The sequence below is a fragment of the Zosterops lateralis genome, assembly GCF_965231275.1.
Source record: "Zosterops lateralis genome assembly, chromosome: 1".
Taxonomy (NCBI): Eukaryota; Metazoa; Chordata; class Aves; order Passeriformes; family Zosteropidae; genus Zosterops; species Zosterops lateralis.
The window spans coordinates 125,367,795-125,381,125 of record NC_139762.1 but is presented as its reverse complement, the minus strand read 5'-3'; the positions used below and the strand labels follow the sequence as shown (position 1 = coordinate 125,381,125).

Below are 13,331 nucleotides of genomic sequence, written 5' to 3'. Positions count from 1 at the left end.
TGTTTCAGAAGCAGAGGGAATGGAAGAATAATTTACAGATTCATATCAACTTTTAAATTTTTCCCTACCAAATTTAACAAGTTCTGCTTCCATCTGTTGTTTAACATTGCAATTGATAACTGTTACTAGAAAAACAACAACAACCAACTGTTGTTTTTGTGAATACTGCATAATGTCAAATACTATGTATTAGTTTTCACAATGCCTCACAGACCCAAGTGCTTCTGTGATTTATTGAAAAATAAAGATTCTAGCACACAATAAAATACATCACTTAAGCCATGGGTGCAAACTAACATACTGCGAGCTCAAAGTCTTATTCCTCAGTGCAAACTTAGTCCTTTGATCTGGTAACTGACTTGGTGGATAAATGATAAGAGAGATGATAGGTAAGAATTAGTCTCATTTTAAAAGCTCTTGATATTGCATGGTATGAGAGTCTCATAATCAAGCTGAGAAAATACAATCTTACCCCAACATGACCATGAACAAAGAATTATGTCAATGGGGAAAAGACCCACATTAAATAATAGGAATACTCAGTGGTATGCTTTATTTAACTTTGGTTTGCATAAAATATTTTAACAAAAGCGTTACTACATGTGAGGTAGGTACCAAAAAGCTGTGTTTTAATCATCCAGTGAAAAGAGTTAAAATCTGATTTTTTTTTTTTTAATAAATTGAAGAATTAGTTTGAATTCAGTGTAATGGAATTTATAAAAAGAAAAGCAGAGTGAGAATTTGAGAACAAGAACTATTTTTTTATATATATAATATGAAGGAAAACTGGCTGGGTATTGCAAAAATCTTTTTAAGAGAGGAAGAACTGAGTAACAGGAGACTTCTAGTTACGGGGCATATTAAAGCATCTTTCCTCAGAGCGGATTAAGAAGGGTCCTTTAATCTGCATATGCTTCCTCTCTTCTAGGCTCAAATCACAGTTAATCAAAGTTCCTAACTGAAATATTCAAGTGTACTAAAACTAAATTTTACTAATTACTGAAAAAATTATTCAATAAGAAAGCTACTACACTAGTAAGCACTCTAGGGATGAACAGATTATCAAACAAGATTATCCCTTTGGCTACTAGATCTCTATGCAGATCTATACATAATCCTTAATAGATGTATAATACATATTTAGTCCCTTATGAAAGTGTCACAACACATTACGCATTCTGTCTGATTAAAAAAGATCCATATTTTCTAATGTTTTTTGACTTTTGACTAGGTTAATTATTTAAGCTTGAGAATAACTTAGATCACTTCTTGAAGCATCAGATTTTCTCCAAGTCCACGAGGAAAAAGTTGTACCCAGAAGAAGTTAACTTCCCAAATGTTGTGGTTTGAAAGCAAAATGAATGAGAGGCTCCAAGTCAGAGATATAATTTAATAAGAAGAAAGGTAAAAAGTAAAATAAAATAAATACAATAACACAAAGGATCACTGACAGAGTCAGAATACAACCTGAGCAGGATGGTGGAAGCAGTCCAGTGAGGTGCTTTTCCTGAAGCAGTGATCCTGTAGAAAAGGTCTGGTAGCTCTGGTCCTCTGGGAATCCAGTGGATAAGTGCTACCTGCACTGTCCCACATACCAGCTTATATCCAGGTGAGAATGCTTGGCTCCTCCCCCTGGGCAGAGCATCTCACAATAGCATGAGAAGTGTGAAATGGGTCCTTGATGGCCCATTAACAGAGATAACCCCTGGAGGGAGTTACCCGTGACTCATGGGCCATTAGCAGAAGACACCCCCAAAGGCGTTAATGGGCCATTAGCAGAAGACACTCCAAAGGCCATTAGCAGAAAAGGCAGGGGGCTTGGGAAAACACTAGCCCACCTGGTTTCAACAGTTCATGAAGATGGTGATAGAATAAATACTTTGTGTACATCCTACACTGCAACCCAGGACACCAAGGCATCTGTAGATGATATGGATCTTACACAGCTTAATTTCTTGTGATAGAGAACACTGAAATTATAGTTGGTCTTGACGAGACAGCTTGGTTTTCTGTCTAGGAATGCATCTGCTTATCTTTGGATTTAGTTTGCATTCATGTACTTATTCTGCATTTAATATGCTCCAAGATGGAGGTGCCTTTAGTCTTTTCAGTGTTTTGAAGTGAAAGAAATAGATTATTTGAAATAAGTGTATGTACATATTCCATATGAGTATGGAATATATATATGTATATATGTTTGGACCACGGAAAATAAGTGCAAGGTTTTCATAATTAATTGAATTTAATTTAGTTCTATATTGTTCTATTTTTTAAAACCAAAATCACTGACTATTGATACAGTGTACTTTATGTAGCCAGTTCTATTTAGCACCTAACCCCATGACAGGGTAGTGACATAGTACTGTCTGCAGGAAAAGATTTTGAGGGGACACTTAGCACAAGATGCTGTTGGCAATACCTGATGTCAGACTGTACTGATGTGTAGCATATATACCAGATGTATCAGATGTGCAAAGCACATCACCAAATTACTTAGTTTTCATAGCAAAATCTGTGCCTTACATCATTTATAAACATGAAATTCTTGTCATAATACAAATTTCAGGAGCCTCTAGGATTTTTTTTACCCCATGGGTAGTTAGGATAGATAACTTTTTGCCATTAGTTAGTAGAATGTAATTAATAATCTGTTTGGAGTTATCTTTGAAGTCTGACAGTTGAAAAACTGAATAAAAGGTATCTTTACATACAAGCAGGAAGAAAGGCATAGAAGAGAATGCCTCTTCCCTGTACTAACTTTCAGAGCAGCAAGAGGCTAGAATGAAACATAAACCAGCATGTGAAAAAGTTGGTTTTGATATACCAATAAAAAGGTATACTGTCATATAGAATACTGAGTGCATTAATGTTATAGCATGGGATGGAAAGGTTTTGGGGATGTAGCAGGAAAAGGTGGCATGCAGAACTAAAGGAAACTAAAGAAAAAAAAGTAAGTAGTTTCCAATAATACTCACAAATGGATGACCTAAATTTTAGGCAGCAAGAAGAGAGGGAAACCTAAATGCTCTAAGCCATTTAAAAGCTGTATCCTATCTGATTCTACAGGTTAGATTCTGCTGTGTGTTCCCCAAAACTTGCAAAGATAACATAAACAGTGGCATGGATTCTCATGGTTGGCTAAATCCTCGTAGTATGTCTGAGGAAAACTAAATTGTGACTTGAGTGAAATTGATTCTTTGAAATCCTTGAAAACCTTCTTAGATAGCAATAGATTCCAGTTTCCTCCCATGGCACCAAAGAGAATTCTTCTGTTGCCAGAGTGATAAACTAAACTGTGTTTAACCCATACATCACATCTATGTGAGGTTTCCAGTCATTAAGCAATTCGCTTTCAGATTCATAGTGAGGTCCTTCCAAGTTTCCCAAACTCAAAACATGCTCAGTTTGGTACCTTTGTTAAAGAAAGCAAAGGAAACAAAACCTGAAGAATGAAAATAACTCCATGCCACTGTCAATTTTTATTTACTTTTTCATGTGATTTTTACTAGTTGCTGAGTTTTGCAAAAAACTATTCTCCAAACAAAAGATGGAATTTTGAGAAAAATATAGTGATTTAAGTAGTGTGCCTTAGAGTTCTCTTCCTCCAGATTTAATTGTTCTTTGCATGAGGTTGATTTCACCTGACCCTCTTCTGCTCTAAAGCAGAGTAACAACACTCAGGTCAATATGTACTGATCTAAAAACATCTAGAATGGGTTCTTCAGAGTGGGCTGAACAAAACAGTGTTGACTGATCTAATGCACACAATCAATACTACTTTGCTGCATGGCTATTTGCAGTCACAAATAGATGAAGGTTAATGCAGGCATTGCCTTTGAGGATCCCAAGGGTAGAGGCTTAATATCCTTTTTCCCTCAATGACACTACTAACACTTTAAAGTAGTTACAGGAGGGTCGCTTCTCTAACAATGTAAAATTCATGTTTGTCATGCTGTTTCCTAGAATTATCTCACTCATGCAAAACTGAAAAATGCAACGTACATTTTTATGCCAATAGGTATTAGAAAATGCTCATTTCTTAGGAGTCAAATCACATTTTTTACTTTTCTATAAAATAGGCAATGCTTTTGCCAGAAGTTTTGGGAATACTGGCAAGCAATACCAAAAAGGCATGCAATTTGTAACCTATTCTTTAAAAGATAAAATTACATTTGACATTACGCATCAACAGCACTAAGTATCATTTCTGGCAGGGTGGATAACATATTTTCAGACAATCTACTCCAAGACTAGCAGAATTCAACAAGAAAAAAAGCTGCATGATATATTTTTTTTTAATTCACCGTGTAATATTATGTTCCTATTGTCCCTCTGTGTTGCACATAGCCTTCCACGCTATTTGTAATCTTACTTAACAATCCATTTTCTTTCAAATTAAGTATACTTTAAATTTCTTCTTCTAGTATCACTCATAAGACTTTAAAATGTGTTACAGTCTCTCATTTATCCAACCTTCCTTATTTATTCACAGAGCACTAAATTTATAACCCAGAATCATATTTCTGTTGCTCCCTGTAAACTACTTAAACGGTGCCCTTGCAGTTCCCAGACCAAATTACAGCCTTCTATATAATTAGAGGTGTTACATTATGTGAGAACCAATGCCTAATTGCAAGTCCACTAAGTGGTTCTCTGAAGCACAGAGTTCTGCATCTCTGATTACTGCAGCAATTAAGGGTTTACTAAATTCCTGAAAATGAAGAATTCCTCTGTTCATTTGCAATGCAAAGGGAGAGGCCCTTCTCTAATCTTTGTCATGAACTCTATGTCCTTACTTTTAAGACTTAATAAGACAGTTTCTGAACGGCAGTGTCTGCAAATCTTGATACTATTTCCATGATGCCTTCTTGCTAAAACTCCAATGTAGAAAAAATACCATGTTGTCAGTTTCTGATTTGTTTTTTTTTTAACATGTTGAAGGCATTAGTCTTTTTAGCCTAACCGAAACACAGCAGAATACCTACAGAAGACATCATCTTCATATGGAGGACAACATGTCAAGTCCAAACTGTTTTGTTTCTTAAATTAAGTGCAAGAATCCATGCAGCAATAAAGGGTAGAAATCTCACATGTAATAAGGGATAGGAATAGGGCTCAGGCTGGTAATATTTAAAGCAAATGCATGACTAAAACTACTATTTCTGTTTGCCTGCAGACAAACCCATCGATACTCTGGATCTTTTAGGAATTTCCTTTTTTATCTATAAGCCAAAGTTTTTTCATTTGTATTAGCAGCCAAAATTCTTGGATAAGAAAGGAGTCATAATAATTTTAATTGGATAAGGATGGAGTCATAATAATTTCAATGTGATCAGAAAATTTTGGATCTGTTCTACTGTGGTATATACAGTAATTAAAAGCCATAGAAAATAATAAGTTTACAGTTAGATACCTTATCTGTAGTATATTCAGGTTTCATAGTAGAAGGAAAAAGTAAGAAAGAAAATTAAACACTGGAAAAAAGCCCAACAATAATAAGTGAACAGATTATTTTCCAAATTTGCTACTCTCTGAGCATGAATGTGGTTATGGTGACTGGGCTGTTGTGGAAGAAGACAACATAATTTGTGTGATTCCATATATCACCTTATGCAAGGGGAAGAGTACTGTGATAGGAAGAGGCATGCAGCTCCTGTGCAGATGTGTAAAAGTTGGAGCCATTTCCTCTTAACAAAGGGAAAAAATACCTGAGGAAATAATGTATAAGTCTAAAGAATAACAAGCACTACTCCTTACACAGCACTCATTTCTAAATGGATCCATGCCAAGGCTATAGTTTAAAAAGGCATGGTGAATAAAAGCAAAAAAACATGAGAAAAATGTAAGATTTACCATATAGTGATGATCTGAGAGGCAAAACCTGCCCTTGTCCCCCTTTTAACAGTAGTTAGCAGTATTTTTAAAATAGTGAATAGGCAGATTAAAAAAAAAACCAGTTTTGTTGTCCTAGTTGTTGTTGGAATTACCACAGAGATTAGGAATAATCTGACTAAATCAAGAAATCAGGATGCCTGTTGCATTTTGTCTTTTGATCTATTTCTTTATCTGTGATTTATTTCAAAATGAAGAGAAAATATTTTCCTGGATGTTGCTAAGGACATATCTTTCTCTCCCCCATTTGCCCCCTTTCTAAAGCTATGAGGTGCTGCACATTCATACTCAGATCACGTGAAAGGGAAAACTTAAATTTTTGTCTGTCTGTTCCAGCCCATCTGAGCACAAGTATTGTTTTAAAAATCTATGGGACTAAACTGATTGCAATTACACCATAATAATTCAGAAATGAAGACCTGGATGCACTGCCTTACCTCAGCAGATCTTTTTAAATTATTCCTATAATATTAGTTACTTTACAGGGAATTCGTTATTGAATTATTATTAGTTATTAATTAGTTATTAATTATTAGTTATTAGTCATTGAAAGAGAATGAGTGAACAAAGAAGAGGCGATTTAAATCACATTGAATCACAGGATCTGGTTAGGTTTTTATTTGTACTTTTAAAGATTTTTAATGTAATTGAGAATACTATTAAATTCTCAACACAAGCAAAAATTATACTTTAGAAGTAAGAATTTAAAACAATTTTTTTTTTGGTACAGTAATGACTGTTTCAAATGTGACCATTGGCAACATTCTTTGATGAAATGAATGTAAATAGTATCCTACTGGACTTAAACTTCTCTCTATTTAAAAATGCCTAGAAATGTGGGGATTTTTTTAAGGAAGCTAAATCTTTTTTCAGAAGAGCTGCAGAGCATCATTTATCTTAGATCCATTCCACTGCACAGAAATAAAATAGCTTTTTTCATGAAGCAAGGTAATAAAAAACATCAGGAGGATACATTTCCGTGGAAAAAGAATCACTTTGATTCAAAAGAAATATCACACTATATAATCTTAATATGACATAGTCATAGAAAATTATGTTCCATAAGCATTTTTTCTTTCATTCAGTGTATTGAATAGAGTAGGAGTTGTAACGACAATTTGTTGCAAAATTAAATTTCAGAAAATACTTGATCAGATTTGTTTTTTGGATTGTGTCTTTAGTGTCTCGTAGGTCAGTAATACTGATGGATACACAAGTTCATTAAGAAAAAGAAAGTATAAAGAAAAAAAGTTTTTTGAAATCTAGGACAGTATTCAATTAAGAAAGATACTAATACCTGGAGTTATTTTTATTATATGCCAGGTTTGAAAGATTGATAATACAGTAACAGTGACACATTATGACAGTTATTATGCAAAATACTGCAGTATTCTAAAAGAATAGTAATGCTTGTTTGGCACAGAACTTGTTGAGTTTATGTTAATGCTTTCAAGTGGGAGGAATGATCTCAAGAATATTCCTATACTAGGAGACACAATCAAGTTGCCCATCAGTGTCTTTTTCATACTTTCTCCTGAAATGAAGGGTGCTCAGGAATGCTCAGAAAAGCAACTCAAATTAATGGGTGGCTCTGAAGCAAACCAAACCACACCAAACTCTATAAATTATAGTTATAATAAATGTAGGAGCAGAAAACAAGTAGAGAATGACTGCCAGCAATTCTTTCAGCTATAACACTGAAAAACCAAAGGAAATGTAAGCTGTGCAACATAATTCAATCAGTTTTGTGACAGAGATTATAAAAGTAAAATGTACTCAGGAAATTGATAAATTATTGGTGTCAAAAAAATTGGAACATTGACAAAAAATAATCATAACATGCAAATAAAGGGACATCCCTTTCCAGTCTACTAATATTAGACTTTTAATAAAATAATTTGTTCCAGAGGCCATTAGAGTTATGAAATTGTAAAGTAAAAGTTTCTTAATATAGGTAATTAGTAGCATGTCAAATCAAGCATGTTGAATATACATTTCAATTGCATCATGTGGAGAAGTGATTGGTAATGGGAAACGACTGTGCTATCGAATATCACTCAGAGAATGCCCAACTGTACACCAGAAAGTTCAGAGAACAGCTGGGAGAAAACTTTTCCTGGAGGGAAGCCTTTGCAGGGTCACTGTCCACTACATTTGGCCACTGCTGGGAACTCAACACCAGTGGGTGGTTCTGGTTCCAGCCAAGCCAACACAATGAGAGGCTATTTCACAGTTTTTCCTGGCTTTCTTAATCTATTCACTAAATCCATTCTGTTAATCTGTTAATTGTCTCACTCCAGAAGGTGCCCCAGCAGGATGGATCTTAGGCTAGGTAGCTTCATGCCCAGACAGCAATAGGAATATTGGAGAACTGGGGATTGAATAACTCCTCACTGAATCTTCAAGATGTGACACTGGGCCCAGCCAGTTTTGCTTGTGGCCCTCCAAAGAAGCTTGGAATTTGGCAAGGGTGAAGATAATCAATGTGGGTATTATTTTTCTTAGACAAAAGAGTCTTGAAAAAGTTTATAGGTCAACTACAACATTAAACCGTGCAGAGCAAAGAGGTTGACTAGATACCCTGGCAGCACCCAGTAACTTGTCTTCCCATTTTTCTTCCAAATCCTAGTTGTCTGCTTTCCCACATTGTACAAATATCCCTTTGACCCTGGGAATTTTTCTTTGGTCAAGTAATTAGTTTTCTCAGAAGGCAGACTTAGATGTGATCTGGGACACTGTGCTCTCAGCTGTACCAGTACCACTACACTGGTTTTGAGTGCCCATGCCCCATGTGGTCTCCAGCAGATCCTCACCACCACCTCAGGCAGCAGAACCTGCAGTAGTTGTGCTCATTTTCATGGCAATACAAATGGCACCATTATGCCATCCTGTAGCACACCGGTTTTGTTTTTTTCTAAGACTCAAAAGTAGGTGGTTTTGTCATCTTTCTCAAACCCTCTCAACCTTGTTGCTACCAGAGAATACTTTTAGCCAGCTCCCAAGCTGACAGCCATAGAGAAAGGACATGTTGCATGTCCTGAGAGAAGGCCAGCCACAGGCAGCATGTGCATGGTGGCTCTGCTCCACCTGTCCCAGGGCTTGGGTCCACTCAAATGGAGCAAATGGGAATGGTGCACACCATCAACAGCCTCCAGAGTCAGCAGCTCCAAGAGCCTCATCCAGTTTTAATAACTGAAACAAAGGCTTCCAAAGTGGAGAAAAAGCTTTCAGGCATGTATTTAATATGCCATATAACATGGTAGTGGGCTGAAATGAACAACAAATAATCAAAACATTTTATGATGTAGAGAAGCAGAATAATAGTCCATCAGAGTACTTATGGTTGATTGTTCTTGGTACGTTGGAGAATAAACACAGGGAAAAACAGTAAAAGGGCTTTCATACGGTGATGTGAAACTGCTTTAGTGAAACACTGATCAAAACATCACTGAATTAAAAAGACAAAGTGTGGTGTTTTATTTTACCAAAACATTGCTCCCAAAGAATGCTTTAACACATTTGTGTCAGCACCTTCATTTTTCACCTTGTGTTTCAAAGACATTAAGATGTGCCAGTACAATTGATTTTTGCTGGAGGCTAGACCAATACAACAAGATGCAAAGCAATTTTAAGATGCAGATTTTTTTAAGCATGTAATTTTCTGCAGAAGTGGTGTGCTAAAAAGAAAATTCAGAACAATTTTGAATCTTCTGGGATTTAGGTCCCCCTCACATACTGAACAGCAATATAAATTAGGATGGATGCTGATGGAGTGTACAGTTATGTCAGAATTTAACTGATTCCTGAGCACTACTCAGGAATACAATTTAAGATATTTAATGAGAATGCTTAAAATTAATAATGTGTTTAACAGGTTTCGGAAGCAAAGACTAAATGTCTCAAAATATTCTTATGGCCTAAACAAAAATGGAAATAATTTTATTATTTATTTGTCTTGCACCTAAAAGAAGTTGTGTGTCTCACATTAAGGTTCATGCTATATTTCACATAGGTAAGATTAAATAAAAATCTTATTTTCACATAGATCATAAAACTAGAATAGTTAAAATAAAGGAATGTAAATCCTGAACTGAGATATTACAGTTTATTATACTATTACCATTATACCATTAGGAAAAAATTAATCTAATGACTTGGACATACAAGCAAATTATGAGGATATAACACATCACAGAGATTAGTTGCTCTGTATTAATGACTTAATATGTATATCCACCTATAAATGGAATACAAACTTCTTTTCAGAGATACAAAGTTCTTTGAACACTTTTGAACCCTCAAGTACTTAGAAGTAAATAAAATCCTGCAAACCTGTGCAGCAGTTCTGCTTGCTTATCTTAAAATTGCTCTTTATGTTGTCTGACATATGAAAAAACACCATTTAAAAATCTGTAACAAAGGAAAACTGAACAATTAACAGTTCTTATCCTTAATACTTTGTTGTACACAGTCACTGTTTTTCCATTGGATGTCTGTCTACCACAAGATAATTTCTTCTAGACAACTTTCCTGAACATGCTTATGAAAACTGAAATGTAAGTGTAAAAGCTTGTTTAAATGACTGTCCCAGTTTCATACAGGACAGAGTAATTTTTTTACAGTAGCCAGGTGTGGTGGCATGTTCCTGTGGTCCCAGCTCCCAGGACACTGAGCCCACAGGTTGGATTGCTGTGCTCAGGAGGTGTGGGCTGCTGTGTGCTCTGCTGAGCGGGCCCGCCCATGGCCACGTTATTGTAGAATACCATTTTACATCATTGCCAGGGGCAAGGGAAAAGGACCTTTTCTCTGGTTTCTGGAAAGAAATACATTCCTTTTCCAGTGGTGAGAAAGTGTGATGTGGTGTGGAAAACTGGTTGGTATTGTCATGGGCTTTCCGTGTAAATAGTTTTTGTGACTTATACCTTTTGTTATTAATATTTTCGCTGTTACCGTTCCCTTTTTTTTTTTTTTATTAATCTCACTGCTGTTTCCAGTAAATTGTTCTTATCTCAAACTGCAATTTTCACTTCTTTATGCCTCCAACTCTCAACTCTATCCCCAGAGTGGGAAGGGGGAAGAAAAGGAGTGGGAGTGGGCAAGTGAAATCTTGTTTGGGAGATTCTCAGAGGGCACTAAATTGAGAGTGTCATTGCTAAACCAAGACAATGGCCATATAGCACATCTCTTTCTACACTAAATTTGCTGTCTTGTCAAAGAAGGAAATTACATTGCTTCAACATTATATACTCCTGATTTTTTAACCAATTCATTAACTTCTTGGTCTTGATAAATTGATTTCTAATAATGTGTTCTAGTACATTTCTTAGAATCAAAGCTAGTCTGACCTAACAAATTTCTGGATCTCTTTTTCTTAAAAATAGGTATAACACCTTCCCATATCCACTGTTTCTTTACCTTACAAGACCTCCATAAGTTTTTTGAAAGAATCACACACAGATTCAGCTAGTCCTTTGAACACACTACGGTGAATGTTATCAGATTATTTCCATCAATTCATTTAGTCAAACACTGGTTAGATTTTTTTTTTTATTGCATACCCTCTAGTAAAAAAATTATTTTCTTTAATGGCTGGTCAGCTAAGCATTTTTGATGAAGTAAAAGAAGCCTTTTATGTATGATCTACTATCTGCTCTTTTTTCCTCCTAACTAAAAATCGGAGGATGTTACTCTAATGACAGTCTTTTTGTTACCTTTTACACTGTTATGTGCTTTAGCCTTTCTGACATCCTGTAGGATGACTCTGCTCTTCTTTTCTACTTCCAGTCATGGGGGTTTGATTCCATGTTTTGTACAATTCCTTTTCAATTTTTAGAATGTTAGATAAAGTTGATGCTGTCATATTATTCCTTTGTTTGATTTTTTTCTGCTTCAGGAGAATTTTCTGTTCTACCTTGAGCCCAGTCAGTGCAAGATTTTCTGTGCTTCTTTTGTTCCTCAATTTTCTTTCAGAGAATCTTTCTACTTACCAGATCTCTGAGCTCATTTAATTCTGTCCTGTCTGAAACCCATTACCCTCTTTGTACTTACATTCCTTCCTTTTAACAGTGACTACTTTGTGACAACTAAATTTTAACCAATGACTCTCTTAGTGCAAATCGAATCTAATGCAACCGCTTCCCTCTTAACTCTCTCAGTCCTGTGGGTGGCTTCTGGCCAGCAGCAAAGCACCCACATAGTCGCTGTCTCACTCCCCTAACATTGTCCCCTAGCCGGATGAAGGAGAGATCAAAAGTTAAAAAGCCTCATGGATTGAAATATTTGCAGCGTAATAGAGGGAGGGAGAAGGCAAAAAATTTCAGGTGATGCAAAGGCAATAACTTTCCACCTCCCATAAGCAGTCCAGGCAATTTCCAAGAAACAGCTGCTTGGGAAGAAAAACCTTTCTAATTTTTATTTGTGACTATATGAGAAAATATCTCTCTGGCCAGGTTGGGTCAGTTGTCTCAGGTATATTTCTTCATAATGTCTTGCCCACACCAAGCCTATTAATTACAAAGTCAGAATAGGAAAATGAGAAAACCATGAGGCTGTGGAAACACCATTCAGCAACAGCCAAAACATTGGTGTGCTTTAGTAACAAGTCCAAAACACATATAGGATCCTATGAAGAAAGTTCACTCCATCCCAGTCAGACCCAGTTAAAGTGTTCTGAAATAAGTAAATGTGCTCAGTGTTGCCAAAACTTTGTTATTGATCTTCTCACATATTAGGTTAGGTGATACAGAGACAATAAAAGTTCCTTGTTACCACACAATCATAGAATGGTTTGGGTTGGAAGGGACCATGCCATAAAATGATAGAGTGAGTTGGAAGGAACTGTAAAGGTCATCTAGTTACAACCACCGCATCATGGGCAGGGATGCCATCCACCAGGTAAGATTGCTCAGGACCCCATCCAACCTGGCCTTGAATATTTACAATGGGACACCCACAGCTACTCTGGGCAATCTGTTCTAGTGCCTCACTGTCCTCGGAGTGTAGGATTTCTTCCTAACATCTGATCTAAATCCCTCCTTTTTCAGTTGAAAATTGTTCCCTTTTATCCTATCACTATCTGCCCAGGTAAAAAAGGTGTTCTATTTTATAAGCCCCCTGTAAGGCCTTTCTTGTGCTTAGTACTCCAGAGCAGGACACAGTACTCCAGGTGGGGTATTACAAGGTCAGAGCAGAGAGGGAGAATTAAGTTGAAGGGGGAAATGGAAGTATTCTCTTAGTTGCTCATAAAAGCCTCATGATCTTCTAGAGAAATAGTTTGCACTACATCCATGAAAGGACAAAATCTAAGATACTTTTCCTCTTTAAATTTCCTTTAGAACTTTCCATAGGTCTCTCTTATCCCTGACTTTTCTGTAGAACAAGTATTTATGAGAAAGCCTTCAAAAGCTCAGAGGTGGAAATGTGTATAAGTGCCAGAAATC

General features: G+C 36.1%; 1 protein-coding gene across 3 annotated transcripts in view; it reads right to left on the bottom strand.

The window, feature by feature from the left end:
- The window catches only part of RALYL (RALY RNA binding protein like), a 376,147-nt gene that overhangs the window by 58,417 nt on the left and 304,399 nt on the right, over window positions 1–13,331 (bottom strand). The gene's annotated exons all lie outside the window — the stretch shown is intronic.